The 5,707-nt window shown below is 45.4% G+C and overlaps 1 long non-coding RNA gene across 1 annotated transcript; it reads right to left on the reverse strand.

Moving 5' to 3' along the window:
• Positions 1-635: 635 nt before the first annotated feature.
• LOC309635970 lies at positions 636-4,444 on the reverse strand. The gene is made up of 2 exons (XR_014249130.1): positions 4,368-4,444; positions 636-851 (listed from the first exon to the last, which is right to left on the reverse strand). It is a non-coding gene; the product is annotated as an uncharacterized lncRNA (long non-coding RNA).
• Positions 4,445-5,707: the final 1,263 nt, after the last annotated feature.

Consider the following 5,707-nt stretch of genomic DNA (forward strand, 5'->3'; position numbering starts at 1 on the left):
ATAAGGACCACAACTTCTTTATCCATTCTTCTCTTTCCTGGGATGTTTCAGGTGTAACGAAGTGGAGGTTCTTGTCAACAGAGCAGCCCTAAACTTTGGGGTGTCTGTGTCTTGCTGATTTTTAGTTTTCCCAATTTATACGCCCATGAGTGGAAGTGCCCTATGCTCTCTAAGCTGAGTTTTTTAGATGTTTCAGGACACACCGTACACTTCTCCAGAGTGGCTGTTGGCAATTTACAGCCCGCCCATCAGCGTAGCAAGGCTCCCATTTCTCCATGGCCTGTCCTGCATTTCTGGTTTTGACACTTTATTCAGCATGGCCCTTTTGACCGATGGGAAGCGAGACTTCTTTGTAGCGCTGATTTGCCTTTCCAGGTTGCTTGGTTGGCCAAAAAGGGCGTATGCGTTTTTTCCTGAATATATTCAGGAAAAAACGCATACGCCCTTTTTGGCCTAGGGCATCATTGTCGAGGTTTTGCCGCTTTTCCTGTGCTTTAAAGGCGATTCGAATCTACCTCCTGAAATCTGTTTCCTGCAATTCTGCCTTGCTTTCAAATCCTCTTCGTTGCCTTCCCTCAATATATTTGTGGACGAGAGTTATCATTTCTAACTGTGCAGGTCTGTGAATTGCAGTGCCCCTGAGCTCCATTTTTCAACTCGCTTTCTTGGGAGCTGGCCGCAAAAGCGCAGGATTGCTTCAGGCCCTATTCTGGTTCCGGGCGGTAGGCTGAGCCTGTGGTTAATTCTTCTTCTTGATGGGAAAATAGAGTGACCTGTGCCTGTCCCAACACCTAGAGCTAGTCTCTCATTGGTTCCCCCTCTTCCCGTTCATCCTCAGGACAAATTGCAACCTGTAAGGAACAGGAGGTTAAAGGTGCTGATTCTCCAAAGAGGGAGATTGCTAGTAAAGTGGCTGGAATGGCGAACCGGAGCACAAGGAGATGAGAAATGAGGTGCGTTTTAGAAACCTTTCCCGATCACACGGTGTACCATCTTCTGGGTTTCTCATGCATGTTTTCGATGTAGGAAGATGCCCTTGAACCTGGAGATTTGGGACCCATGGGATGGGTACCACGCTGTATTATTTTACAGGGTCTGCGTTAGCTCACCCAACCTCACCAAACCTCTCAGCCCCAAGAGTGTCCACCCTTATGTATCAATCAGCTGTGGGTCTAGATATGGTCAATCCAGGTGGCATCGCAGCCCCTGAACGAATTTTGTAAGAATTTCTCTTTCACTGTCTTTGTTTCACGGGTTTTTAAAAGTAATTGATTTTTATAATGGGGTTTAGCTGCTTTGCACTGCTGTGTTTATGCCGCTTTACACCCACTTGACTCACTTACAGAGAGATAGCAATACATAGGTTTTAAGATTCTTACTAATCAAATATATTCTTGGGCGGTGAATAGGGGGTGTTGAGTCCAGTTCACTGAGCAAGGAGTAAGTCTTGTCTATTACATATTGGGTTTATGGAACGGTATCTGAGCTAATTTGAAACCCTTGTTTTATGCATCACCCCACCTCACCTTTCCCGTTAAGCAGCCATAGTGTGTTTTCTAAACGTGCGACTCTGTTCTGTTTTGTAATTCACTTCAAGGGTAGCGGTTTTTACATTCCCTCTATAAGTGATATCTTATGATAAGTGTCTTTTTCTGTGTGACTTATTTCACTTAGAATCGTCGTACCTATATCCACTCATCATGCTGCTGCTAGCCTTATGACGTTGATTTCATGGCTGAGTGATATTCCATTGTACATAAGGACCACAACTTCTTTATCCATTCTTCTCTTTCCTGGGATGTTTCAGGTGTAACGAAGTGGAGGTTCTTGTCAACAGAGCAGCCCTAAACTTTGGGGTGCCTGTGTCTTGCTGATTTTTAGTTTTCCCAATTTATACGCCCATGAGTGGAAGTGCCCTATGCTCTGTAAGCTGAGTTTTTTAGATGTTTCAGGACACACCGTACACTTCTCCAGAGTGGCTGTTGGCAATTTACAGCCCGCCCATCAGCGTAGCAAGGGTCGCATTTCTCCATGGCCTGTCCTGCATTTCTGGTTTTGACACTTTATTCAGCATGGCCCTTTTGACCGATGGGAAGCGAGACTTCTTTGTAGCGCTGATTTGCCTTTCCAGGTTGCTTGGTTGGCCAAAAAGGGCGTATGCGTTTTTTCCTGAATATATTCAGGAAAAAACGCATACGCCCTTTTTGGCCAAGGGCATCATTGTCGAGGTTTTGCTGCTTTTCCTGTGCTTTAAAGGCGAGTCGAATCTACCTCCTGAAATCGGTTTCCTGCAATTCTGCCTTGCTTTCAAATCCTCTTCGTTGCCTTCCCTCAATATATTTGTGGACGAGAGTTATCATTTCTAACTGTGCAGGTCTGTGAATTGCAGTGCCCCTGAGCTCCATTTCTCAACTCGCTTTCTTGGGAGCTGGCCGCAAAAGCGCAGGATTGCTTCAGGCCCTATTCTGGCTCCGGTCGGCAGGCTGAGCCTGTGGTTAATTCTTCTTCCTGATGGGAAAATAGAGTGACCTCTGCCTGTCCCAACACCTAGAGCTAGTCTCTCATTGGTTCCCCCTCTTCCCGTTCATCCTCAGGACAGATTGCAACCTGTACGGAACAGGAGGTTAAAGGTGCTGATTCTCCAAGGAGGGAGATTGCTAGTAAAGCGGCTGGAATGGCGAACCGGAGCACAAGGAGATGAGAAATGAGGTGCGTTTTAGAAACCTTTCCCGATCACACGGTGTACCATCTTCTGGGTTTCTCATGCATGTTTTCGATGTAGGAAGATGCCCTTGAACCTGGAGATTTGGGACCCATGGGATGGGTACCACGCCGTATTATTTTACAGGGTCTGCGTTAGCTCACCCAACCTCACCAAACCTCTCAGCCCCAAGAGTGTCCACCCTTATGTATCAATCAGCTGTGGGTCTAGATATGGTCAATCCAGGTGGCATCGCAGCCCCTGAACGAATTTTGTAAGAATTTCTCTTTCTTTCACTGTCTTTGTTTCACGAGTTTTTAAAAGTAATTGATTTTTATAATGGGGTTTAGCTGCTTTGCACTGCTGTGTTTATGCCGCTTTACACCCACTTGACTCACTTACAGAGAGATAGCAATACATAGGTTTTAAGATTCTTACTAGTCAGATATATTCTTGGGCGGTGAATAGGGGGTGTTGAGTCCAGTTCACTGAGCAAGGAGTAGGTCTTGTCTATTACATATTGGGTTTATGGAACGGTATCTGAGCTAATTTGAAACCCTTGTTTTATGCATCACCCCACCTCACCTTTCCCGTTAAGCAGCCATAGTGTGTTTTCTAAACGTGCGACTCTGTTCTGTTTTGTAATTCAGTTCAAGGGTAGCGGTTTTTACATTCCCTCTATAAGTGATATCTTATGATAAGTGTCTTTTTCTGTGTGACTTATTTCACTTAGAATTGTCGTACCTAAATCCACTCATCATGCTGCTCCTAGCCTTATGACGTTGATTTCATGGCTGAGTGATATTCCATTGTACATAAGGACCACAACTTCTTTATCCATTCTTCTCTTTCCTGGGATGTTTCAGGTGTAACGAAGTGGAGGTTCTTGTCAACAGAGCAGCCCTAAACTTTGGGGTGTCTGTGTCTTGCTGATTTTTAGTTTTCCCAATTTATACGCCCATGAGTGGAAGTGCCCTATGCTCTGTAAGCTGAGTTTTTTAGATGTTTCAGGACACACCGTACACTTCTCCAGAGTGGCTGTTGGCAATTTACAGCCCGCCCATCAGCGTAGCAAGGCTCCCATTTCTCCATGGCCTGTCCTGCATTTCTGGTTTTGACACTTTATTCAGCATGGCCCTTTTGACCGATGGGAAGCGAGACTTCTTTGTAGCGCTGATTTGCCTTTCCAGGTTGCTTGGTTGGCCAAAAAGGGCGTATGCGTTTTTTCCTGAATATATTCAGGAAAAAACGCATACGCCCTTTTTGGCCAAGGGCATCATTGTCGAGGTTTTGCCGCTTTTCCTGTGCTTTAAAGGCGATTCGAATCTACCTCCTGAAATCGGTTTCCTGCAATTCTGCCTTGCTTTCAAATCCTCTTCGTTGCCTTCCCTCAATATATTTGTGGACGAGAGTTATCATTTCTAACTGTGCAGGTCTGTGAATTGCAGTGCCCCTGAGCTCCATTTCTCAACTCGCTTTCTTGGGAGCTGGCCGCAAAAGCGCAGGATTGCTTCAGGCCCTATTCTGGCTCCGGGCGGCAGGCTGAGCCTGTGGTTAATTCTTCTTCCTGATGGGAAAATAGAGTGACCTGTGCCTGTCCCAACACCTAGAGCTAGTCTCTCATTGGTTCCCCCTCTTCCCGTTCATCCTCAGGACAGATTGCAACCTGTAAGGAACAGGAGGTTAAAGGTGCTGATTCTCCAAGGAGGGAGATTGCTAGTAAAGTGGCTGGAATGGCGAACCGGAGCACAAGGAGATGAGAAATGAGGTGCGTTTTAGAAACCTTTCCCTATCACACGGTGTACCATCTTTTGGGTTTCTCATGCATGTTTTCGATGTAGGAAGATGCCCTTGAACCTGGAGATTTGGGACCCATGGGATGGGTACCACGCTGTATTATTTTACAGGGTCTGCGTTAGCTCACCCAACCTCACCAAACCTCTCAGCCCCAAGAGTGTCCACCCTTATGGCTCAGTCAGCTGTGGGTCTAGATATGGTCAATCCAGGTGGCATCGCAGCCCCTGAACGAATTTTGTAAGAATTTCTCTTTCACTGTCTTTGTTTCACGGGTTTTTAAAAGTAATTGATTTTTATAATGGGGTTTAGCTGCTTTGCACTGCTGTGTTTATGCCGCTTTACACCCACTTGACTCACTTACAGAGAGATAGCAATACATAGGTTTTAAGATTCTTACTAGTCAGATATATTCTTGGGCGGTGAATAGGGGGTGTTGAGTCCAGTTCACTGAGCAAGGAGTAGGTCTTGTCTATTACATATTGGGTTTATGGAACGGTATCTGAGCTAATTTGAAACCCTTGTTTTATGCATCACCCCACCTCACCTTTCCCGTTAAGCAGCCATAGTGTGTTTTCTAAACGTGTGACTCTGTTCTGTTTTGTAATTCAGTTCAAGGGTAGCGGTTTTTACATTCCCTCTATAAGTGATATCTTATGATAAGTGTCTTTTTCTGTGTGACTTATTTCACTTAGAATCGTCGTACCTAAATCCACTCATAATGCTGCTCGTAGCCTTAGGACGTTGATTTCATGGCTGAGTGATATTCCATTGTACATAAGGACCACAACTTCTTTATCCATTCTTCTCTTTCCTGGGATGTTTCAGGTGTAACGAAGTGGAGGTTCTTGTCAACAGAGCAGCCCTAAACTTTGGGGTGCCTGTGTCTTGCTGATTTTTAGTTTTCCCAATTTATACGCCCATGAGTGGAAGTGCCCTATGCTCTGTAAGCTGAGTTTTTTAGATGTTTCAGGACACACCGTACACTTCTCCAGAGTGGCTGTTGGCAATTTACAGCCCGCCCATCAGCGTAGCAAGGCTCCCATTTCTCCATGGCCTGTCCTGCATTTCTGGTTTTGACAATTTATTCAGCATGGCCCTTTTGACCGATGGGAAGCGAGACTTCTTTGTAGCGCTGATTTGCCTTTCCAGGTTGCTTGGTTGGCCAAACAGGGCGTATGCGTTTTTTCCTGAATATATTCAGGAAAAAAC

This window comes from Balaenoptera borealis (assembly GCF_965194805.1).
Source record: "Balaenoptera borealis genome assembly, chromosome: 10".
Taxonomy (NCBI): Eukaryota; Metazoa; Chordata; class Mammalia; order Artiodactyla; family Balaenopteridae; genus Balaenoptera; species Balaenoptera borealis.